This window comes from Triturus cristatus, chromosome 5_2 (assembly GCF_964204655.1).
Source record: "Triturus cristatus chromosome 5_2, aTriCri1.1, whole genome shotgun sequence".
NCBI classification, from domain to species: domain Eukaryota; kingdom Metazoa; phylum Chordata; class Amphibia; order Caudata; family Salamandridae; genus Triturus; species Triturus cristatus.
Window position 1 is genome coordinate 429,649,308 of NC_140588.1, and position 25,635 is coordinate 429,674,942.

The 25,635-nt window shown below is 42.4% G+C and overlaps 1 protein-coding gene across 1 annotated transcript in view; it reads left to right on the top strand.

The window, feature by feature from the left end:
* The window catches only part of RAMP3 (receptor activity modifying protein 3), a 1,003,044-nt gene that overhangs the window by 703,193 nt on the left and 274,216 nt on the right, over positions 1 to 25,635 (top strand). The gene's annotated exons all lie outside the window — the stretch shown is intronic.

Genomic DNA, 25,635 nt, shown 5'->3' on the forward strand with positions numbered 1-25,635 from the left:
ATTTCTTGTGTGCATAGCAGATCTGTATTACAATTATCCGTGCTGCAAATTAGGGAACATATTCATTGGAATTAGACAAACTGATTTCTTTTTGTCTTTTTTTTTTAAAGAATAAATGTTGCTTTTTTATTTTATTTTTAGTGAAAGATTTTCAAGTAGTACATATTAGATCATGGAAAAAACAACAAATATTAACCATTTAGCATGACACTTGTAGAATGACATAATTACACATGATAGTTTGGGAATTAATTAATCAAAACAAATCTTATACTAAACTCAGTGTTTGGTATCGGGATATATTTATCATTTTATATTTTTAAAAGCAATATTAGTGATTTCTAAACATTTTCAAGTGGCATTGGCTTCTATCTTGTTGTATAGTTGCTAAATCGATACCACATACATCTATATATTGGAGCCACCAGTCACTCATAGTGGGTGGATTTTTTTACCCATAACTTAGCAATTTGCAATCTGGACAGTATTGTTGCTACAGATATAATGCCCTCTATCCTTCATGGAATGAATTCTGCGTACCCTAGGATAATCCATTTTGGAATAGGGGGAATTGTGATACCTCTGAGTCTATACAGCTCACAGAAGACCTGCTGTCGGTATACTTGCATGCAAGAGTAATTTATAAAGGTATGAGCAGTGTCAACATTATCAGCCTGGCAGCAAAAATATTGTGAATCTGCATGACAGCCCCACAGGTGCAGACCTTCCGGGGTAAAATGTATATCTTGTATGAATTTGTAGTAGTGGATTTTAAGGTGAGATATGTGTAAAAACTGATGGTTATTGTTGGATCTGACATCCTTGGCATGATTTTCCACCAACTTTATGCCTTCCAGCCTCCTGTTTTGCTGACTTTATTTTTTGCTGGCTTTAGGGCTCTGCACACTTTTCTACTGCCAACCAGCGCAAACGTGATGATAGAATTGACTTATACACATTTAATTTACCTCTAAGCCCCTACTGGTACAACCTGTTCTCAGGGCCTGTAAATTAAATACTCCTAGTGGGCCTGCAGCACTCATTGTGCCACCCACTTAAGTAGCCCTTTACACATGCCTCAGGCCTGGCCCTGAAGGATGTGTGTGCAGTTTTAAACTGCCATTTCAACCTGGCAAAATAAACTTTTATCCTGACCCAAACCTTCCTTTTTAATACATATAAGTAATTCCTAGAGTAGGCCTTGACCGCCCAGAAGGCAAGATAAAGTGTATTCAAAAGAGTGACATGTACTTTAAGTTTTACAAGTCCTAGCAGTGAAAAAGTCCTAAATTCCTTTCTCACTACTGCAAAGTGTACCTCTCCCGTAGGATAACATTGGGTTAATTTAATACGTTGGAACTTTCAATTGGGATCAGGCAGGAAGGTCATGTTTGGTGTCTAAAGAATTGTAATCAAAAGCCTCCTTTAATGGTAAAGAATGATTTTTTGTCATAATTCTGGAACTTCCACTTTAAGAAAGTTGGCATTTTCTTGTTTTAACCATTTAGTGCCCTCTGTCTGTTCCTGTGTCACATGCCAGGGTGTAGCTGGAAGTTGGTGTTTGTGTATTGCTCCCAAACAGTGAGACAAATGAAAAAAAGATATTGGCAGGATGGGCCATTCTGACCTGATGAGGGGGAGGAGATGTCACCTACCACACTTGCACATCAGGAAGGCTATGCGTGAGCACTCTCACAAAGGGTTTGACATTGGTCTTTTATAACCCAAGACAAGCTGGGACCAGGGCAGAAAGGCAGGAAATTCCAGAAACCTCAAGGTGGGAGGGGTTGAACCATCCAAAACCCTCTCCTACCTCAAAGTGGGCACCATGTAAAAATATTGGACCCTTTGACCTAACCTTTATTACACATCTGGAACTGTGGGGAAACTCAGAAGAAGGACTGCTTTGCTGCTCTGCAAGATGGACTGCCACTCTGTTGCCCTATGCCTCCTGCCTGAGTGAAGGACTGCAACTGCTTCTTGAACCCAGCACCATCAAAGTAATTCCATAGGCAATTTGGCTGGCCTCCTGACCAGATCCTCACGGACAGAAGGCTCCAACCACCTTGAACCCAGCCCCTGGACTCAAGGTGCAGTAGAAACGATGCATTGAAGCAGCAGCACGACACATCACCAACCAGAAACTCTGCATCAAAGCCGCTACGCAATGTATTGCCTCTTCAGACTCCGCATCAAGACCGCTGCATGGATCATCTCGACACACGCCTTGGCATCACAAGTCCCTCATTGACAGCATTTACATTGCAAGTCCCATAACTTCTTCAGAACAAGCAAGTGTGCAAACCATCTTGACACCAACAACAATGCAGGACATAGTATCGCAGCTTCCCAGCTCCTAGAAATCACCACTGCACGATGCATCCTCGATGGCAGACTTCGCAGCACTCCGCAACCAGGTTTTAAGGTACTCTTTTCCAATGAATCTAACTGGGTCCATGTAGCTGGCCTGCACTCCATGGCGGTTGGCCTGCACTTGTGACTTTGTCCCGGTCTGGAGCGACCAGATTTTCCCAGTTGGTGCTTTGTGCTTTTTGATGCTATATTCATCGAAATCTTTAAAATTGCATATCTCTGGTTCTGCCGAATTGATTTTTTCTCACTGTGGTCTGAAATAATTTATTACATTTTACTATATTTTCTAAATTATTGTGCGATTTTTCTTGTGTTGTGTTTAACTTTATTACGGTTTGAATTGCTGCAGAAATACTTTACACAATGCCTCTGTGCCAAGCTACTAGACGATTGAGCACAGATTAATTTGGGGGCTGCTTGGAACCAAACCATTACAAGGGTTGTGGTTCCTGCTTGAGTGGAGTTTCACCACCCTCAACCAGTAACCCAATTCCTTACAGCTATGAACAGTATTCAGCTCTATCTTTTTATAGTTGATCCATTCCATGATTCTTTCTGACCATCGATTAGCCAATTACTGCATATTATAAGGCTCTGCATTCTGTTGCAGTAAGTACATCCAACCAATAAGTAGTCCTGGGCAAAATGTTAATTATGCAAGAGTAATCTGAGTAATTTTTGTAATTTTGCCTTACTCTTTCGCTTCTACCACAGGAACAGCAAACTTAGTGGGTGCGAGCAATTAGAGCAATTTCTTTGAGCAAAATACATCCTCAGGTCTATTTCAGACACAAGGGTGCATTTTGCACTAAAACATAGTATATATCCATAGTATAATTCTGCCTAATCTCGTATGAATTTGCTGTAATTTCACTTCATTGTGCTACAGCACATGAAGCGAGTTATGCTCACCCCTGCCAATAATACTTTTGTGACTAGGAGAGGGTAAGTATTCAATGTATTTAATTGGTTTCAGGTCTATTGATTGGCCAGTGATACATTCATGGAGCTATAGGAATTTATAGAATTCAGTATGAGGAAAAAAGTAAATTGAGGAGAATTTAGAGAATGAGGGAAAGATGTGTCCTTGACATAGTTGACCAACAATCAGGAGTTTGTACGGGAAACAACTATTACAACGCAAATGTTCAACACATTGCCATTACAACGCGGTTGCTACAACGCAACTGCCATTACATCCCAATGCCATTACAACTCATGTCATTACAATGCATATGCTTTTACCATGCATGACTTTACAACAAAGTTCATTGTAAAGGCATGAATGGTAAAGGCATATGTGTTTTACATGTAAGTATAAGGTAAGTATAGTGTTTAGAGTAGGTTTGGGATTTGGGGTGTAGGGGTATAGGTTTTGGGGTGCCAAGGTTAATTTTAGGGTTCAGGGTGGATTTTGCTTTTGGGCTGCCAAGAGCAATTTTAAATTTTAGGGTGGTTATGGTTTTTGGGGTAGGAAAGGTAATTTTAGGGTTCTGGGTGGGTATGAGTATTAGGGTCCTAGGGGTAATTTTAGGTTTCAGGGTGGGTATGGGTTTTGGTGTGCCAAGGGTAATTTTAGGGTTGACGGTGGGTATGGGTTTTGGGGTGCCAGGGGTGATTTTGGGGTTCAGGGTGGGTTTGGGTTTTGCCAAATGAATTTATACCAAGCATCTACTTTGCGATAAAAGGAATGAGCAATTAGAGGTGGAAGAGCTCTGGAAAAGAACCTGAAGACTTTAGGCATCAATAAATATTTTTATAACGTTCTATCTTCTGGTATTTCAGTAGGCCATCAATTCCATTTTTATTAAACTTGATACGGTGTCAAAGAGTTTCATAATTAATTTGGAAAACCTCTTAAATATTAGTGTATATTTGTACCCCGGGATATTTTGCTGAAATAAAGTAACACCTGTCCCGAGGAGGTACTTTCCTATTTAAAACAATTTGAGACTTACTCATATTCAACGAATACCCAGAGACTGATCCAAATCTCTTTGCCTCTTGCTCTATTGCTGTAACAGGATCAGATGTGAATATTATCCTTGGGATATGCTGTGATTTTACAAGTAGTGCGATTAAAAGAAATAGGAATTATATACTGTAGCTGCTTTTTTTAAAGATAGGGTTCATTATTTAAAATAAATAGTTTTGGGGGCGACAGTGGACACGGCTGTCGGGTTTTCTGACATAGTAGCCATACAGCTGACCCAAGTGATAAAATCTTTATGTGAGACTTGAATTATGTTGCACACCTCAGCACCAAATCAGATACTACTCAAAAGACACCACAGAAATGACCAGGAGACCCTGTTAAAAACATTTTTGGCATCCAGTAGGATCATCCGAGCTGGAGCCCCGTCCACAGATGGAAGGTCAAAAATAGAAACTGCTTAGTATGAAATGTATTATCTCCTCTTGGGAATTAAGACATGTTGCATGGGATTGACCCAATCTTTGATCCAGGGGAATTCTGTTTGCAATGATTTTTGTATGTATTTTTGAGTCAGCGTTAATGAGAGATATAGGCCGATATTAACCACATTTCAGTGGATCTTCATTCCTTTTTAGAATAACTGCAATGTAAGTCTCTCTTCATGAAGGAGGTATTTGATAGTCCTCAATAAAGTTGAAGAGATGTATAAATAGGAAAGACAGAATATCAAAGATGGTTTTGTAAAACTCTAACAGGATAGAATCTGGTCCTGTTGGTTTGCCCAACAGAAGTCCTTTATTGCCTAGAATGTCTCATTCTTGGCAATAACAGGTCCTAAAGTGGAAAATTGTAAAGATGTTAATGATTGCACTGTATGTTCCATAATGTATTTAAAGATATTGGACTCTATAGGTGTCTACTCCTACTCATATATCTGTTCATAGTAGTCGTGAGATATCAGGATTATTTTAGTTTTTTCATGCACTACAATTCCCTGAGTGCCTCAAACTCCATTATGTACTACTTACTCTATATATCCTTAAGGTTTAGATCACATATTGTAGCCTTGTTACTGCTATTGTCGAAATAGGTGATTGTTCTGACATCAACATGATGCCCTGTCCCAAAATTGTTCATTGATCAGTATTTTGGTTGGGTGCAGCTGGTTTAGTATTTGTTGTTGCATTAGAGGATCCTTTTTGAGCTAAGTGCTTGGTCATACTCCAGTCTTTGCAGTCTATTTCTCAATTTCGGAGTGCACTCTAACATATTGATTGTTATCTTCAGTAACCGTATAAGGTAAAATGGATCCTCTGACATCGACTTCCATACAGTCCAACACCATGCTGGGTGAGACCGTATTGATTTTGTTGAAGCATTCATCTAAGCCGTTGGACATATATGTATAGTATTCTGGATCAACAAGACGGCTCAGATCGAATGTCCAATATGAGTAGTTAAGAGAGGAGAGGCTATTGTAATACTAAATGTAAGTGGGTTGTGGACAGAAACTATGTGTGGATGAAGTTCACCAAATATAAATAGAGTAAGACTTTGTGATACAAGGAATACATCAGTCCGGGAACATGATTTATGGGATGCTGAGTAAAGGGATATAGCCTTTCTCATGAGAACGAAGCAAACACCAGGTATCTGACAGGCTGAGACAGTCCACCATTTGGAGAAGGGCAATGTATTCTTTGATAATTGTGGGATTAATAGAGTTGATACTGGGATCTAGCTAAGATTATTGCCACCACAAATCTATATAGGGGAATCCCATCCCCTAAAACTCTTATAATAGTTGTCCGAAAAGAGCAGGGTCATCATAATTAGATGCATATACTCCACATGTTGTAAGTGATATTGTGTCCCCAAAAACACGACCAATGAACCAGCATCCAGTTGATTCACATTTGGACTTCATGATTCTCCTTGTATTGTTTTTAGCAAGAGGTGTAACTCCCCGCCTCCTGTTTAGTGCTTTTTAATATCTTGTAGCCCAATTGAGCCAGTTTTGAAGGTTCTTGATATATGTGGGTCTCCTGTTAAAATATTATCTCAAGGACAAAGTGACCCAGTTCCTCTTTGACTATTCGGATTCTGTGATTTGAACAAAGACCATTGATGTTCCAGGTAGTCATCCCTACCTTTTATTCTACCTTGTCTATTGATTATAGTCTGCGCCTGGCAGATTATATATCAATTGCTCAAGTATGATGTTTGAACATCTTTAAATTTTTTAGTTTTTTTGATGCTATTCCTTGATCCACCATGAGCTCTATCCCACCCTCTGGATTTCACCCCCCTCACCCTCCCCCCATATGAGTGATGTAACGTCTCTAAGGCCCAACTCCATCTTGAACAGGCAGAATCTGTCTTTATCTTTCCAAGAACCTGTGAAAGTGACAAGTCATTCAGACAATGACATTGATAAAACACTTGATGTGGGGACAATAACTTCAATAAAATTCCTGATGCAATTTCAGTCTGTAACAAGTGCTTTGCTAGCTATATCTCAAGGTCAGAGAATAATTACAACATAGACAGTGTAGTCTGGATTGACATGTTTTTACCTTATTTGTTCATCATTTTGATGCCTACAGGTTATGTTAAACATTCCTAAAGTAATGTCAGAAATTCCCATCTCAGATAAGGTGTAGTATAAAAGACCTGACAATCAACCACTTGTCAGGAGAGGTCCTGCACCCCAGATTATCGCACAAGATACCATCAGAAGATCTTGACAGAGACTATCAGACTGCTGTGATGCCACAGCACCTCTTTCTGTGCTGAAAGCTGATACCTAGTCAAGTCCAGGAGGAGAGAAGCTGATGCCAATGTTTATATTCCTTTCAAGGGAACACTTTCCCTTGACTGCTGATAGCTACAGAGTTTTGCTGTAAACAGGTATGCAGGGCAGCTTAATATTTTGTGAGGTTATTTTAGAAGTGCTAATCAACAGAATGAGACTGTTGAAATAAACACTTTTAAGCATAAAGTGTCTTATTATTAGGGCAGTTCTTGTATGTGATATTGTGAAGAACACAATTGGGCTTTCAAATTACCACTGCTTCCTTGGATCCCTGTTTAGGGACTGTTAGTAACCTAGAAAGCAGAGACACAACATCAACTATTTATTGAGTGGGGTTGTGTGGAGTTGCAACAATCTGCTTCTTCACATTCAATTGCTGGTGCATTAAACTAAGTTCACTTGAAACACCGTTTAGTGTGAAGACAAACCTGTAGAACTCAGCCATAGTCTTAGTTTACACAGCATGAGGACATGAATTTGCCTTCCACCTAAATCCACTTTTCATCCCTGACAAGGCTGAGACATCCTCCCGAAGCTTTACCATACAAGTAAAGCAATTTTGGGACTCTAGAGTAGCCACTGGAGAGGAAGAACACAATATATCAAAGATAAATAGAAAAGTAATATTTAGATGAGTAATGGCTTAGAGCTAAAGTTTTAGGCGGATAGGAGCAAATATGAAGAGTTTATAAGATAAATAAAGTATTATTCAGCTATTTAGTCGACAGTTAATTATGGTCTGAGAACCTGCTCCTGGATCAAGCCTTTAGTAGTGTCTCCGCTTGTTCAGTTGAAGTGCATATATGTGTACAGTTTCTTGCAAATGCCCTAGGGATTGAAGTTTTGGAATCAGTTGTTTGAACTGCCAGCAACAGTTGATGGCAAAAATCCGACCTGAAAGAAAAGTCTGTGCCCTCTTTAACCAGTGTTTTAGGGATGTGTGATGTGACTTCTTGCGAATATCTTGGGGTTTCTGCATAGGAAAGCAAGGTGAATGTTGGACCTGACAATCCATATCATAGCCTGGGAACTCTGAGAAGGCCCTCTGGACTAGACAAATGATGAACCCTCTGGGATCATCCCCCGCAGCACCTTCTTCAGTGTCCAGCACTCTTAGGGGCAGATTTATGTTCCCTGGCGCATCCCTGCAAATCAGCATGGATGCGCCAGGGAAGATGCGTCACGCAAGTTTGCCCTTGCGCCACCGCTGATGCGCCGCATTTACAATGCGGTGCATCGTGGCGCAAGGACAAGCAGATGCGTGACGTATCTACCGGCGTAAGGTTGGCGCAGTGCTGAAGTTGCGTCGCAAGCGCGACGCAACTCCAGCACTGTTCCAACCTACCCTATCCCTAACATGGTGCGTCAAGCCTTACGCCTGCTTCAAGCAGGCGCAGGGTTTTGACGCATCAGCGTTGGGAAAGTGACTCAGTGAAATCTTATAGATTTCACTGAGTCACTTTTCAGGGGCATTCCTGCGACGGAACGCCCCCCCCTGTGTCGCAACGCCCACATGAAACCTGACGCAGGTTTCACGTGGCGCAGGGCTTTACACCGTGACGCATCTCCATAGATGCGTCACGATGTAAATCGGGCGCAACATGGCGCAGGGTTTACGCCGCCGCTGCGTCACAAAAGTGACGCAACGGCGGCGTAAAAGGGGCGCAAGTCCCACATAAATCTGCCCCAAAGATTGTTGTGCCTCGTTTTATGTCCTCAACTTTGTGAGGGTATGTGTATTCTTTTGCTAATAGACCAGTTGCACTCGGATGGCTGTTGTGTCAACTTCAACTTTGGTGATCTCTTCTTTGATCTTGGACAGGCGTTCACCAAATGAGGACTTTTGTTTTGATATTTTGTAAACTGAAGCTTGAGTTTTTAGATCAATATCCATAGTCTAGCTGCATCCTTCTAGTATTCTTCTCAATGTGAAGAGAGGATCTTATAAATCGCATGCAGAGTTGGTTCTTTGATTGGCAGCTGCATTAGAGGTTGAATGAGAGAAATCAAGGTTATCCTATTTTGTGGAGAAGATATTGTTGATATGGGTTGAGATGAACATTATATCGGAGTGGTAGTGAGAAGATGGAAATCAATGTTGCTTTTTAAGTTCCAATTTCTTTTTAAATGTTATTTAAAACAGTTACTTATTTGTACAGAAACAATATGTGGAGAAATAATTGACCCTTTAATGTAGTTACCTAATTTGTTTGTGACATTTTCTAGTGGTGAATGTTTTGAGAAAAAGAATGGTGATGTGCAGCTTGCCGTAGTGTTAATTTTGAGTCAAAATGCTCTTCTTCTACTTTTGAGGAATTTAACTTTGCCCAGGCCTACATCTGAGTGTGAATGCTGAATGATTGCATGAAAGAAACAAATAATGTGAGGTGTTAAAATAGCTTTTGACGCCCTCTCAAGGGATACATTTTTGCCCGTAAATAAAAATAATCTGTAGCAAATGCAACTCCTCTGGCCTGCATTCTGAATGCATGCTTGTAACTCATACAGCAGGCCACATGGAGGCACCACTACTGCATGTATGTTCAAATGTAGGAACTACTTTATGCCACAAAAAAGCCATAACTTTAAGTCAATGGTAGAGTGTGTCACCATGTAACCACAAGTTATATGCCATTGCTGTGTATGATAATTGATGACATTAGACGGCAAATGGCATTTCAGGGCACCCTAAAGTCAAGATAGTTTAGTTGTGGCAGAAATGGGATTAATGCCTAGAACAAATAACACAAAAACACACTAACTAGAGATTCAGTTATAACATATTGTGACTTGTGACAAGTTTGGTTACATAATTCTCAAGAAATAGTTTTGTCAAATCCTCTTAGTCATTTGTTTTCATAGTTTTCATGATCCTATGGTTCCATTTATTTCAAATGAATCCATTAATTTCAAACATATAAAAAGATATTTTAGGGGTAGTCGCTCTGTAGACAACCATAGTAAATCATAGTCAATTAATTTCTACTGAGGTGTAAACCCAAGTACTCCTTCTGTGAGCATACACGCATGTATATACATTTTCTGAAATGACTCTTGGTTGAAAAAGTATTCCCAAAACAGTGGGGAATTAATTTTCCTCATACCGTATAGTGATTCTAACCAGTGAGCACAAGATAAAATGATCTTTCAGTGCTAACATAGTAGCTGTTATCACCTTCTTCAGGAGTACGTTAAAATCAGACTGAAAATCTATAATGTAGTTTATAAGGTCTATAGAGACAATTTTTTCCTTATGTCATAAAATGCAAAACATTTAATCTATTTTAAATTTGAATGAATCTTAAGAATTGCTTTGAAAACAAGATACAGCTGGTAGTAACTCTATCATATTTAGATTCATCCAAAGATGACCATGAGTACACCACTCAAGCGACACATAAAAACCATGAAGTCCCAAAAATATAGAGAAATCCAACACAGTTGAGAACTAGAACCCAAAATGAGCAAAGATTCAGGGAACCCAGTTGTTAAGTAGATACTGAGCACTTACTATGACGACCAGAGCCCATACCAACATTATGGAGCCTTGAAGATAATATTATTTTAAATCCATCAAAGGCATTAACAGGTACAAGCCCCTCTGCAGCCCACACAGCGTACAAAACAAGACATACCATTATTGTCCAAAACAAAAAGGACAAATCACGCATAGCAGTAGATTTCGCATTTTGGTTATGCCTAAGTATTTATATTCCTTACATCTCAACATAATTTTAGAGAAGTAGTCATTTTTCAGCCTAAACCAGATTATCATGAAAACATCAAATACCAGCCACCCATATGATTAGAAAATATTTTCATAATTCTCTGTCAAAAGATGCTTAAAGAGAACAGCGAATGTAAAAATTTGACATGTATAAAATCAAGCATGTGTCCTGTGGATTCTCTCTGCAGAGCAGACTTTACTTATAAGGTACCTTGTAGAACAGACTCTAAAATTCACTGTCAAGAATCATCAAAACGTTTGAAACACATTTCAGGATCAATAAATCAAAGACAGAAATAAAAACAGTAAACAAATGCTGTGTTATTAAAAAAGTACACATAAAACAGGAAAGTATTTTTACAATTATCTGATTGACATGGCCAAAGATGCAGGAAATGACAAAGTGTATCTTCATGACTCTCAGCATGATACGTAGCACCTTCAGACTTAGCCGCCTCTAGCATAAGGCCCAGGTTACATATACCCTACAGCCAACGTCCTAGATCGTCCAAGTGTCCAACACATTCAACTGCCATAAACTATCAGAAAGTGTCAAGGTGGGGTATTTAATATCAGCATACTCTTTAGTGCTTAAGTTACATGGTCACCTCTACAGGTTTTACTTTTCTCAATCACTATAGTGCCTCATTGAACTTGAGTTATAAACCAAAACAAAGTAACAGCCATGCATATATTCCATACCTCATTTATTGTGGAAACCTATCTGGTCATCCAGACCATATAGCAAAATATCTCACTGAATCTCTGACTTAGAAGGCGTTTTGTGTTGTTTATACTAGATGTATGACATTAGTACTCTGCAAAACACAACTAAGGCTGTTTGTAGCCAGAAGAAATGAAAGGGTTAATTAGTCAATAGCTGTGTTTATGAAAAGTCGTATTACATATGCATGTATGAGCCAAAAATGTGTTATTATTAATAAAAGAATTATACCCTGTTATGAATACTTTCTTGATTGGCATTGTTGGAACTCTTAATTCTGTTTCAATCACATAATGCCTCATCACTTACTTCTTCCAGCAGGTGCAGTGGTGCCACATCAGAAACAGTGCTGTGTGTGAGATAGGCCCCATTAAACACCTCAATCGCACACTTGCCCAAAACCCACTCATTTCTGCAACAGACCACACACTGTATGTTCTATGTAGTCACATTTGGTCACAGAACCTTCTACCTGTCCATGCTCCATGTTACTTTAGTACAACAGTAAAAGCTTTAGTGATGTCACATGTCAGCAGTGTCAATGTACCAATAGCTGGGCTTCCCATATATGCTCTTCCTCCTCTCAAGGCTATTTTTCAAGTCATGTAATGGTTGAACTTATCAGAGGTGCAAAGAAGGAATCCCATACTGTTCCTGTAGCATTCTCCCCAGCCCAGGAGCATGTAAATGAAATACCCCACAAACAGAGCTCTGCAAAATATGTCTTTATTCTTTAACATACAACCACACACTGCACGCATTACGTCATAACTTTGATAACAACATCTTAACACCTCCCAGCAGATTACATAGTTTCTGTTTAGAGTCTGCCCAGAACCGCAAGGGTCCTAGCCATCTAATATCAAGACACTACATATCCCCCTTTGTTACATAAAAAGTGCAGACATCATAGTTCCTCAATGAATCATTGAGGCGATAGCACTGGTCTACCAAATCAGGCGGTATAAGGTAGTTGAGGTGTAACTTGATTAGGCACTGATGACATGGGCTCAGATGCTTGATCTGGACATTTAGGCAGGGTCACCTCACTTGTGATATTAGGAGCTGATAAGCATTGTGGTAGGTGTTTAAAGTGTAATGAGTCCCGGGTGATGGACTTTCCGAGATGATGCACTGTCTCCATGTGTCTTGCACGTTACCCTCAAGAGTTGGCATCAAACGGAGTGTCAGCTTTCCACTTCAGTTTCTGTTTGACCAGCGCACAGTCCCCTTTGTTGAAGAATGTTTCCTGGGCGCGTCGGTGCTGATGGGCATATGTTTTAATTTTGCACTTTTGAGAAGTGTCTGTGACACAAACCTCACCTGAATTCATCGATGGATCTGATGTCCATTGTGGTAGTTTGGTTCTGAAGGCTCTTCCAAATAGCAAGGTGACAGGATTCTCACCAGGCGTAGAGTGAGGAGTTGATCGATAAACTTGGCTTGACACATAGCTTGGTTTAGATTAATTCCTTCCATCAATGCTCCCTGAATTATCCTCTTGTGGGTGTCCATGAATTGTTCAACAACACTATTGGCTTGGGGCCAGAGAAATGCACTTTTTTGATGTTTGACATTGAGTTGAACAATAAACTTCTTGTATTATTTGCTATTGGAAGGTGGGTCATTTTCAGATTTGATTCAGATTTGAGAATAGTTGGGATGCCCCATGTTGCAAAGATGTTATCAAGCAGTTCTATGACTTTGTCATGTGCTGTCAATGGTAGGTCTTCCACCAAAGGAAAACATGCATAGCTTTGTGTTTGATAGAGTAAGAAGATAGGCTGTTGAACATTTCTACTGGCATGATGTTAATCAATGCGCTACTGTCTATAATAAAGGTTATGGGACAACCGTTTTCCTTTAATGTAATTTTTGGACAGTGTCCACTTGAATTTTGTCGCTCCATTCGGTGATTCCTCTATTACTTTTGAATTTCTTTGTAAGCAGCTAATCCTTCATTTGCATGTCGTTTTTTAGTTGATATCATCAACGCACATCCGTCTTCTTCACCAGCGCTTGATGCTGGCATTGGGGAGCACTTATGATGAACTTGATGACGGTCTACTTTGGATTGAACGTGCCTTCCAAGCTTCTTTTAGCATTCTGTATGACGTTACATCAGTTGGCGAGATATTCTTTAGCACTTCTTTTACTCCATGATTAGATTAGATTAAAAGCTTATAAAGTGCACGGTTACTCCAGCGGAGTGTCCCGCACTAAGACATCCCTCTATGGAAGAAGAAAAAAAAACGGGGGCCAGTCCAAGACAGCAGAAGTTAGAACCACTCCCCCATCACCAGCAAGATTTTTGTCTGACCCCCGACAGGTTACCACTAACCTTCTAAGCTGGATACAGCGGGAGTGATGAATGATGCTGCGTAACCCTGTCCCCTCTATGGAATGACCTGTGAGTACATAATATCACTCAACAAACCAGACCATACAAGGGGAAAAGGGAACATAGGGACAAAGGAAACAATAAAAATGTGTCTGCGAAATCACATGATGGGACTGCACATGGAGTTGTAGACCTTATTCCTGTTCTGTCACTCCAGCTGTTTAGCCCTGTGTTCCCTGTAACCATACACAAGCACAACATACATTTATCTGACAGCCACAGCATGTAGTTGAGCAGAAAGATAGTGAGAGATATGTGTAAGCACTTACATTTCCATCATGCCGCATGAGCTACTATGAACAGTCACAAAAAGGCAAAAATAAAGCATAAGAGAAATAGGCAGGCCTTCCTTGAAAGTGTACTGAGTCATAGTCTGTTCCCCTAACACTATTGTCTGAAACACAGTATGAGAGGAATTACTTAGCTCAGGGCAGAAGATGCACCTTCCTCTGCAGATCAGTCCAGGTGCTCAACCCCCACACGAGCAATCCAGCTGAAGCCAGGCTGGCTGCCTTTCAGGAAGACTCCCAGAGCGCTTCAGCTCGAAAGTAAAAATAAAAGGAACTAAAGCAGTCAGAGCGGATCTGAGAAGCGCTCCAGCGCGTGTAATACTTCACTCAAAAAAAGAAACGTGTGTACATCCGAGCCTTTCAGGCGGCTCTTGAAACGCGCACCAGCGCTCGCAGGAGAAAAGTACAAAATACTTGGAAATAGTTACACGGGCCCCGATCCGAGCCTTTCAGGCGGCTCTTGGGTCGCACTACAGCGCGAGTGTTTACCGGTCAAAATGGCATGGTGAGTCCTGCGGGAAGTTTCCTCCGAGCCGAGCAACGGCTCCGGGACGCGCACCGCGCCTCAGATGAAATGAGGCCCTGAAATGCAGCTCGACGTTCTCCGACGTTCGGGAAGGCAGATAACACCGGGCTGACCCACCATTACATTCAGCAAACCTCCATGTACAGCTTTCGTTAGTGACAAGCACCGAGCCCCCTGCAGGTGGTGCTTATGTATTACTCAAATGCAAAGCCAGGCAAGGTTCCCCACATAATTATGGGTGATGTAGTGCCGAAGTGTTAAGTATTCGTGTCGCTGCATACATACATGCCCACAAGCAGCCCCCAATCACTACCTACGTCGGAATGCGACAGAACCCCCTCTCAACGACCGGCGTCCCTACGGTCCACCGGGTTTAGAGGGGTATTGCAGGTGGAACCGCCTGAGACACCCCCGGCAATGTAGGTTGGTGACTGGTTCCCATGAACGGTCCTCGGGACCATAACGCTTCCAGTCAACGAGGTAATGCACCCTCCCTCGGATGTACTAGGAATCGAGAATAGGCTTGACTTCGTACACCTCGTCTCCGTCGACATCCAGAGGCAACGGCTTCTGGGGCAGTTGGGTTTGGGGAAGGCAAGGCTGTAGAAGGGAAATATAGAACACTGGATGAGTGTGCCAGGAAGAAGGGAGTGTTAGTCTCATAGCTACAGGGTTTATTACTATGTCAATAGGATAGGGTCCCATGTACTTGGGCTTCAGTTGGGCATTACCCTTCAGTTTCAGATACCTGGTATTGAGCCACACCCTATCCCCCACATTGTATAAAGGTCCTGGGGAACGTTTTTTGTCAGCATAGGTCTTGTCATGGGTTTGGGCCTTGCTAAGCTGAGCCTTAGCATCCTGTAGGACGATTTAGAGATGTGCATGGTGCTCCTGTATGGTAGGGTGTCTGGAGTGTACATGCCACTCAAAGGGCAGCATGTTTGGGTGGTGGCCTGTTAGGCAATAAAAAGGGGAACACCCTAGGGAAGAATGTTCTGCATTGTTGTACGCGAATTCGGCCATCCTAAGAAGGGTGCTCCATTCCTCTTCGTGTTGCAACGTAAAACACCTGAGGTACGGCTCGAGTGTTTGGTTCAGTCTCTCTGTTTTGCCATCCGTCTACGGATGATAGCTGGTAGAGAGGCAGGCATCTACCTTCATGACTTCGCATAACGCCTTCCAGAACTGCGAAGTAAACTGTGACCCTCTATCTGTGATGATAACAGCCGGGATTCCATGTGAACGCACAACATGCTGCAAAAACACCCGGGCCGGTTCCACCGAGGTAGGTAGCTTTGGTAGGGCAATGAAGTGCCCCATCTTGGTTAGATGGTCGATCACGACCAATGTTGTATTGTGTCCCAAACTGGGAGGCATATCCACAATGAAATCCATGGACAGCGTGTGCCAAGGTGTCAGAGGTATGGGAATGGGTCGTAGTAAAACACAAGGCCTTTTATGTTGGGTTTTTCCTTGGGTGCAGATGGCACATTCGGAAACATACTTGGCGGTGTCCTCCTGCAAGGTCAACCACCAGAAATCTCTTTTCATAGCCTGTATGATTTTCTGTGTTCCTAGATGCCCACCTAGCGTAGAATCGTGGATCCATCGCAAGGCCTGCTGTTGTAATGAACCTTCGGGCACGTACAATTTGTTATCATGGTACAGTAGGTCGTTGCTGGTTGAACGTTTTCCGGGGTCTTCATCTATCCATGCCTGGGTTTTCCTTCCTGCCAGCTGTTTTTTCACCTCGACCAGAAAGTCTTGCGAGGTTGTGGAAGCCAGGAGTTCCTTAGGAAAAGAAGCCTTGTGTAGTATCACTGGAGGTTCTTCTACGGGAACATGCGTGGGATCAGGAGAGGGGGCTGGTCTAGAAAGGGCATCCGCTTTGCCGTTCTGTGGTCCAGATCAATATTTGATCACAAAGTCGAAATCAGAAAAGAAAAGCGACCAGCGGAGTTGTCGTGGTGTCAAGGCTCTGGCGGTCTTCAGGAACAGTAGGTTCCGGTGATCAGTGAATATCTCCACAGTTTGCTTGGCCCCCAGTAGGTAGCGCCTCCACTCTTCACATGCTCTTTTTATGGCCAGCAGTTCTTTGTCCGTGATGCTGTAATTGATCTCACAGGACGTCAGTTTCTTGAAATAGTAGGCCACAGGATGGAGTTGGCCTGTGTCTGGATGTCTCTGAGACAGAACGCCCCCAATGGCGTAATGGGATGCGTCCGTTTCTACCACAAAAGGAAGAGTGGCATCTGGATGTCTCAACACCGGTGACTTCATAAAGCGGCTCTTGAGCGTTTGGAAGGCTTGATCTGCTGATTCAGTCCAAAGAAATTTGGCCCTTTTTTCAACAAATGCATCAAGGGCTGTATGATGTTAGCGAACTCCTTTATAAACCTCCGATAGAAGTTCGCGAAGCCCAGAAAGCTCTGCAGGGCCTTCACACTGGTGGCAGAGTTCCATTGAACAATGGCTTGTATTTTGTTGTCATCCATGTGTAACCCATTTGGTCCTATAATGTACCCTAGGAATCTCACTTTCGTAGCATGGAAAAGACACTTCTCCAGTTTAGCGAAAAGGGCGAACCGTTGCAGCCGTTCTAGCACTGCTGACACATGTAGGATATGCTCTTCCATGGTCGCCGAATAAACCAGGATGTCGTCGATGTAGACGATACAGGATACGTCCAACTGGCCACATAACACTTCATCCATGAAGTACTGGAAGGCGGCGGGTGCGTCACAGAGCCCGAATGGCATAATCTGGTATTCAAACAACCCAAACTTCATCCGGAAAGCCGTTTTCCATTCGTCCCCACGCCGCACCCGCAGTAGATGACATGCTCCCCTTAAGTCCAGCTTTGTGAATACCTTGGCTCCTTTTAGTTGGTCCAATAAAACTGGTATCAAGGGCAGAGGGTACCTGTTTTTTATCGTCACTTTGTGTATGGCTCTAAAGTCGATGCAAGCCCTTCTTGGGTATGAAGAAGAGCGGCAAAGAGGCCGGAGAGCAGGAAGGGCGTATGAAACTGGAGGACAGCAACTCATCAAGGTAGCGTTGGAGATATGGGGTCTCAGCCTCCGTCAGTGCGTATACACGACTGCATGGAATGAGGACTCCTGGCTCCAGCTCAATCACACAGTCATAGTCCCGATGAGAGGGTAATTTCCTGGCTTCTTGTTCACTAAAGATGGAGTGGAACTGCTTGTATTCCTCAGGCAATGTGGAGACACTGCCTATGACTCTGTTACCGCATCCAATGGCGAGCAGGCCGGCAGGGGTTACGACATCTTCGGCGTGTTGTGCCTTGTCTTTTGTGCAGTGCTCTCTACAGAAAGCAGAGTTCAGGGAGACAGTGCATGCTGCCCATTTCACCAAAGGATCATGATACGTGAGCCAGGGCATAACCAAAATGAGCCGAAAGTGGGGGGGGGGGGGGTCTATAAGGTCGAATTGAATGTATTCATAGTGGTGTAAGCCTACTTGCATCAAAATCGGTTGCGTATGGAAACACACCGGTCCGGATGTTAACCCAGTCCCATCCACCGCCTTGACTGGTTCAGGTGTTTTCTTTTTGATACAAGGGACTCCTAATCCCAGGGCGTACTGCTTATCAATGAAATTGACAGTTGCTCCTGAATCCAGTAACGCATGGACGACAATGGGTTCCCCACAGGGCAGTTCAAGGGAGACACATAAGTTCATGTGAGCCACAGCGGTTTGTACTGTGTTAGCCACTGCTGATGAGAGCGCTTTCTTGATTGGCATCAAACAAGGGGTCTCAGTCTTGTTTGGGTACTTCAGTTTTCCTGGTTCTCTGTGGCATAGTCAACTATGGTTAGATTGCGCGCTCCAGGGTTTGTCTTGTACATGAATTTGGATCGAGTTTCACATACCTTGATGAAATGTCCGGGTTTTCCGCAGTACATGCCCAATCTGTTTTCTTCATTTCTCTCTTTCCTCCTGGCTGAGGGGTCCTCGTATCCCACTGATTTGCATGGGTTCTGTCCCATCCATGGTGTGTGGTTGTTCCTCATGTACTGGCTTAGGACGAGGTACGTAGGTCCGAGTTTCAGATCGGTATTTGTCTCCTTTCCTCTCTTGGAGTCTATGATCCAACTGAACCGTAAGATCTATTAGTCCCTCACAAGTTTCAGGCATGTGCACGACTTGTGCCAGCACGTCCTTCTGTTCTCCTTACAACCTCTGGTAGAACATGGATGTTCTTTTTTCCACCGGCCAATTTGTTTCAACAAGGAGTCTGTTGAAGGTTGTAATGTAAGTAAGCAGGTCCTGATTGCCCTGTTTGAGGGAGATAAACTCTCTATCTAGGGTTAGTTGATGTGCTTTTCTATCAAACAGTTTATAAATTTCAGTGCAGAAATCCACAAAGTTGGACAAGACTGGATCGTCTCTTTCTGTAAGGGGAAAGGACCAACTAGCAGCATTCCCACCCAGATAGGACATAACAAAGGCCGTCTAGGTCTGGTCAGTAGGAAACACAGTTGGTTTGCACATGAAGTGCAGTCTGCATTGGCCCAGAAAGATCCTGAATTTCTTGGGGTGCCCAAAGAAGCGTTCAGGAGGTGCAAGGGGCAGTTGCATAGGTTGTATTAAGTGTGCGGTGGAGGGTCCTGGGCTTGAAAACGAGGAAGTGAAGGCCCCGGTGCCATGAGTACCCCCTCCCAGAGAGTGACCTGCGCTTCTTGAGTCGGTGTGGTGGGCTGTTAAGGGAGGAGGCAGCGTCCAGTCCCTAATGTAGGAGCCGCCTCCTCTGACCCCGGTAGATCCCACATGAGATAACCCTGCTACTTCTCTTCTCATAGTGCCCATCTCGTTCCTTAACTCTAGGTTCTCCCCACGGAAGGCATCCACCTCCATCCGCAAAGCGGTTAAGGTATCCAACACTGAAGTAAGTACAGTGGTAGTATCCATTGCTCGGGCTGTAGTTTACCGTGGGCTTGTCACTCTGTCAGACCCCCGGCAGGTTACCACTAACCTTCTAAGCCAGATACAGCGGGAGTGATGAATGCACATCCGTCTTCTTCACCAGCGCTTGATGCTGGCATTGGGGAGCACTTATATGATGAACTTGATGACGGTCTACTTTGGATTGAACGTGCCTTCCAAGCTTCTTTTAGCATTCTGTACGACGTTATATCAGTTGGCGAGACATTCTTTAACACTTCTTTTACTCCATGATTAGATTAGATTAAAAGCTTATAAAGTGCACGGTTACTCCAGCGGAGTGTCCCGCACTAAGACATCCCTATATGGAAGAAGAAAAAAAACAGGGGCCAGTCCAAGACAGCAGAAGTTAGAACCACTCCCCCATCACCAGCAAGATTTTTGTCTGACCCCCGACAGGTTACCACTAACCTTCTAAGCTGGATACAGCGGGAGTGATGAATGATGCTGCGTAACCCTGTCCCCTCTATGGAATGACCTGTGAGTACATAATATCACTCAACAGACCAGACCATACAAGGGGAAAAGGGAAAAAAGGGACAAAAGAAACAATAAAGATGATGCTGCGAAATCACACGATGGGACTGCACGTGGAGTTGTAGACCTCATTCCTGTTCGGTCACTCCAGCTGTTTAGCCCCGTGTTCCCTGTAACAATACACAAGCACAACATACATTTATCGGACAGCCACAGCGTGTAGTTGAGCAGAAAGATAGTGAGAGATATGTGTAAGCACTTACATTTCCATCATGCTGCATGAGCTACTATGAACAGTCACAAAAAGGCAAAAATAAAGCATAAGAGAAATAGGCAGGCCTTCCTTGAAAGTGTACTGAGTCAGAGTCTGTTCCCCTAACAATATTGTCTGAAACACAGTATGAGAGGAATTTTAGCTCAGGGCAGAAGATGCACCTTCCTTTGCAGATCAGTCCAGGCGCTCAACCCCCACACGGGCAATCCAGTTGAAGCCAGGCAAGAGATGCTGGCTGCCTTTCAGGAAGACTCCCAGAGCGCTTCAGCTCGCAAGTAAAAATAAAAGGAACTCAAGCCGTCAGAGCGGATCTGAGATGCGCTCCTGCGCTTGTATGCGCGTGTAATATTTCACCCAAAAAAGAAACGTGTGTACATCCGAGCCGAGCAATGGCTCCTGGACGCGCACCGCGCCTCAGATTAAACGAGGCCCTGAAATGCAGCTCGGCGTTCTCCGACGTTCGGGAAGGCAGAAAACACTGGGCTGGCCCACCATTACGTTCAGCAAACCTCCGGGTACAGCTTTCGTTAGTGACAAGCACCGAGCCCCCTGCAGGTGGTGCTTATGTATTACTCAAATGCAAAGCCAGGCAAGGTTCCCCACAGGATTATGGATGATGTAGTGCTGAAGTGTTAAGTATTCGTGTCGCTGCATACATACATGCCCACAAGCAGCCCCCAATCACTACCTACGTCGGAATGTGACAGTTTTCTAAAAATTTAATGATCTTCTCTTCTAGTGAACCTATGAAATCAAACTTTTTGATCCATGCAGTCCACCTGCCACCTATGTTCTGTTTCTTAACTGTGTTGAATAGCGATGGTGGTTTCAGAAACATGGCACCATCGTACTTTGGGCTCCCATCTGTCACTATTGAGCGCACGTGCTATTCAGGCAGTGTTCTTTGCACAAAGCAGGACTGGCAACCTCTCCACACAACAACCTTGTTGTTTGAGCCTGGTCGTCTAGTCTGATTCGAGGTCATGTGGCATTTTAATCACCTGTACTGGTAAGTAAATGTCTGCCTTTGTAACTGGTTGTCATTGATTTTAGCATTTTCTGTGTATGGATGATGGTTCTGTGTTATGGTGCTGCACAGTCTCTCTTCTATCGGCCTCACCAGCATGTTCTGGCGGGCTTTTCGAATGTACTCCTCTGTAGGGCCTTCAAGTTATTTGATGGCCATGTATGCCCTTGACTCCACCCACGCCAATCTCAGTCTGCTTTGCATTGATTTGGGACACACCTGGTATGCACAAGCAGTTTGCTGTACTTTTGCAAACTCTCATAGAGAGCAGCCTTCTTTTTCAGGGCACGTATTCCACCTTTGTCGCCAGCTGTAGTGTCCTCCCCAGCCCGGGAGCATGCAATTGAAATATGCCACACACAGAGCTCTGAAACATACATCTTTATTCTTCAACATACAACCACACACTGCATGCATTGCATCATAACTTTCATAACCACATCTTAACACCTCCCAGAAAATTATGTAAATTCTGTTTAGAGTACGCCCAGAACTGCAAGGTCCCTAGTCACATACTACAAACAATTCCCTTCTAAAACGGCTTCACTGCTTGTGGTTAGAACCAGAATGATCTTTAAATTGACCTGCATCACCAGCTTGCCACTATGAAGAGGGTTACCTATCTACTTCCAAAACATACTGCAAACAACAGGTGGCAAAAGAAACACAAGAATCAAATCCCACCTCCTGCAGGATATCCTGAAAGACCAGAAGCAACAAAATTCCAAGCTTTCTCCTGGCAAGCCTCAAGAATTTGGAATCATCTGACAAAAAATATCGGACTCAACCCAGGCTTGTTATCCTTCCATAAATACTTGAAGACCCATCTCTTCTGAGTTCACCTCAAAGACTAACATGTTCCTCTACATAGATGATGTGTTCCGACCCCTGCTTGGATTCCTACTTAATTCCCCTTTATACATGTAAAGCATCCTGCTTCCTAAGTGGCTAGGTGTGTGCTATATTAACACCTTCAATAAATAATGTAAAAAACCTACATACTCCATCTAATTGGTGACTTAGCCTGCTCTATCCGTGCATTGTCTTCTAACCTCAGGAGAATGTTTTCCTGCTTTGTTGCAGCAATTTACTCAGGACATTTGCTGATCCTCACCCTGCCTTCGACTGCCCCTTGCATGAGTTGTCAGCTTACATGCATTAAACAATCGCCATTCAGTTGGAAGCGTTAAATGTGTCTAAATTAATCTACTTAAGCGGCAACCACCCATGAAGTATATTGGGGTCCTGATGGTTGAAGCAGAAACATTTTGCAACTGGAGTCCACCTGGATATAGGTAGATACAATACAGCAGAGGCAACGTGAACTTTCCTGTCACTGTCTCTGAAGCAATTTGTAGAGTCTGTGGAAAAGGTCACTTTCTAGATTGTAGGGCAACACGATTTCTATATAGGGCGCACAGGGTCTCTCATGAGGACTGAAGTTCAAAACCGCGTCTGTGGCCGCAGGGTTTTGGAAGATAGACGCGATTCTCCTTGAATTTCCAAAATATGAAGGAACATTTCTTGTTTTAGTGCAAGGGCTCAAAAAAGAACGCTATATCTGGCAATGAATAATCTGCTAATCTCCTTATATTTGTAGAGAACATTTGTAATGCTGGTTCATAACGGAAAAGTAGAGTCAAAGTATGTTTAAGAAAAATGAAGCCCAAATAACGGGGAAAAAAACTAGAAATGCATACAATATCGTAGACCAGAGTGCAAAAACATTTATTATTACATACAGATGAATAGATATGCAATATGAATTGATAGGAGAATTAATATAACTGTAGCTCAAAGGAAGTAGAAAACTACCCTTCGATATCGGTGCTTGAAGTAAATCTGTGTTATATAGTTTGCAAAAATGTGGCAGGTTCCCTAGTGCAAAAATTAAAACAGTAGCTAGGCGCTGTATAGCACAAAAATGTATTTATTTCATTGCCCGTATGATTTTAAATGCACTCCTTAAAATAAAAAATGTTACTACATTGTCACAAATGTTATTACCACCAGCTAGAGAAAGCTGCACTGAAACCTTATCTATGCCCACGTTTTGCTCCCTAAATATTAATAATAGATATCTGTGTGTTTAAGTGTTTGAATACTGGCAAAGAGTGGTTGAATAAAACACATTTCAAGGTCTGGTTGGCATAAATTACTCATGCCATTGGGCAGAGACCATCTCTTCTAGACAACAGTCATTTCAAAGTTTTCCAGTTTATTATAATTAATTTTCATTAAAGTTTCCACGTTTTTTGGGGGTGCGACTAGAGTTTAAATGGGGTTGGGAAGATAAAGGCGGATAATCGAATGGGAATCAGATTTGTAATGTGCTTACATTCACAATTTTTTTGCCGAGCTGCATGTACAAACTTTGAAGTGGAACAGTTTTAAAGGCGATCTTAGACAAGGGTAAGCAGTTCCACTGAGCAGTTATGTTTTGTCAGTCATTGGTGGAAGTACAGGTCTTTGTTCATCAAGTATCTTTCCTTCCAAACCAGCATAGCCTAACTATTAGCTGATAATCTAATGCAAAATAAATATAATAAAAAGGCCTCATCTGCAGTTGGTCAAAATCGGCAATCTACCAAGTTACACATGAGCAGACCCTGTGGACTAAAGTGTCTGAGATGCATTAAACACTTCAGATAAACAATCTAAAGTGCAAAGATCAGAAAGTGGACGCTCGCTATATATACCTTTATGGGGATCAGCATGTCATCTTGCCAACACCAGAGAGGCCTGAGAGACTGATATCTTGGCTCAAAGCATATTCATTTAGAGTCATAAAACATGTTTGCACGTTTGGCTATAGACCTCTTTGACATCCTGGAAGACATCATGTGATTAATTATTCAAAAAAGTACACAAGTGGGCTGGGAGCGTGGATTTTGGTCAGCCCTTCTCAGCCTTCATCCTTTAAGTGTTTTTCATCTTTTGCAGATGCTTGTGTGTGCTGTCCATCAAGGCATGGCCTTTTGAGCTTCCATAGGGTTTTGATTATGGTGCACCAAGGAGTCCTTTTGTTAGCCCAGAGCCAGTGTGTGTTTTTGGTTACTTTACTTTGCATACACAATGTCTTTTTAGTGTTGTTTTTTGGCTTTTTTTGTTTAAATGTTTTCTGTTTGTATGTTTTATCCTTTCATAAAGACAGTGTTATTCACTACTCACGCATGTGTGTTCGCATCTGACCTAGAGCATGCCTCGCGAGCATCATGCAATCAAAACATTCATACATAAAATTACGCCCATGTATTCATAGATTGAGGGAATTTACATAAGCCCTTTTTAGTCCCTTGTCATTTACATTTTGCTTCTTCCCACATAGCATGCAACATGGGCAATAGATCAGACCAACACAACTATCAGCTCTCTTGCACTGAGTAAAGGCTTTTAGGCCTGATCACGTGTGCACATCTGCTTAAAAGAAGTGCACTTCAGTGTCAGGGCTGAAAGGCCAATGTTTCACTTTGCCAGTACTTTTCTCTTTCCTTTCTTTATCTCCCATTTAGAGTTATTCAAATTGAATACTACCTTTTCAATGGAAATAATATATTTTTATTATGGAATACGGTTTCTAAAGCGGTGCTAAATACACCTACCTGCAAGGAAGAATCCACACATTTCTTCTAAGTTTTTATGAAATGGTTAATTCTTTTAAACGTAAAATTGTTATTGAAAGCATACAACCGCCACATGTAAGTATTTTCTATTTTATTTTAGTGCATTTTCTTACATATTTTTTTTTTTACTATCTCACCAACTTGCAAAATCCAAACATGTTGGATTTGCCAATGCTTGTTTTACTTACTTTTGATTTACCTTTTATGTTCATGCAGTAAACCTGTGTGTGCACATACAAGCTTTCTCAAAGATGCACCCAAAGTACCCATTTTGGAATGTTTTGCTTCATATGCCTGTTAAGTTGACCGCTTACAAAGCAACAGTCATCTTCTGACTCTCGCTTTACTGAGATTACAACTTAACAGTGAAAATGCACTCTGTTGTGGTGAGGGCTCTTCTCCTTCTTTCACTATTGTTGCTGGAGAAGATGTTGCTTCATTATTGGATTCTCTTTCTAGGACAGCTGTGGG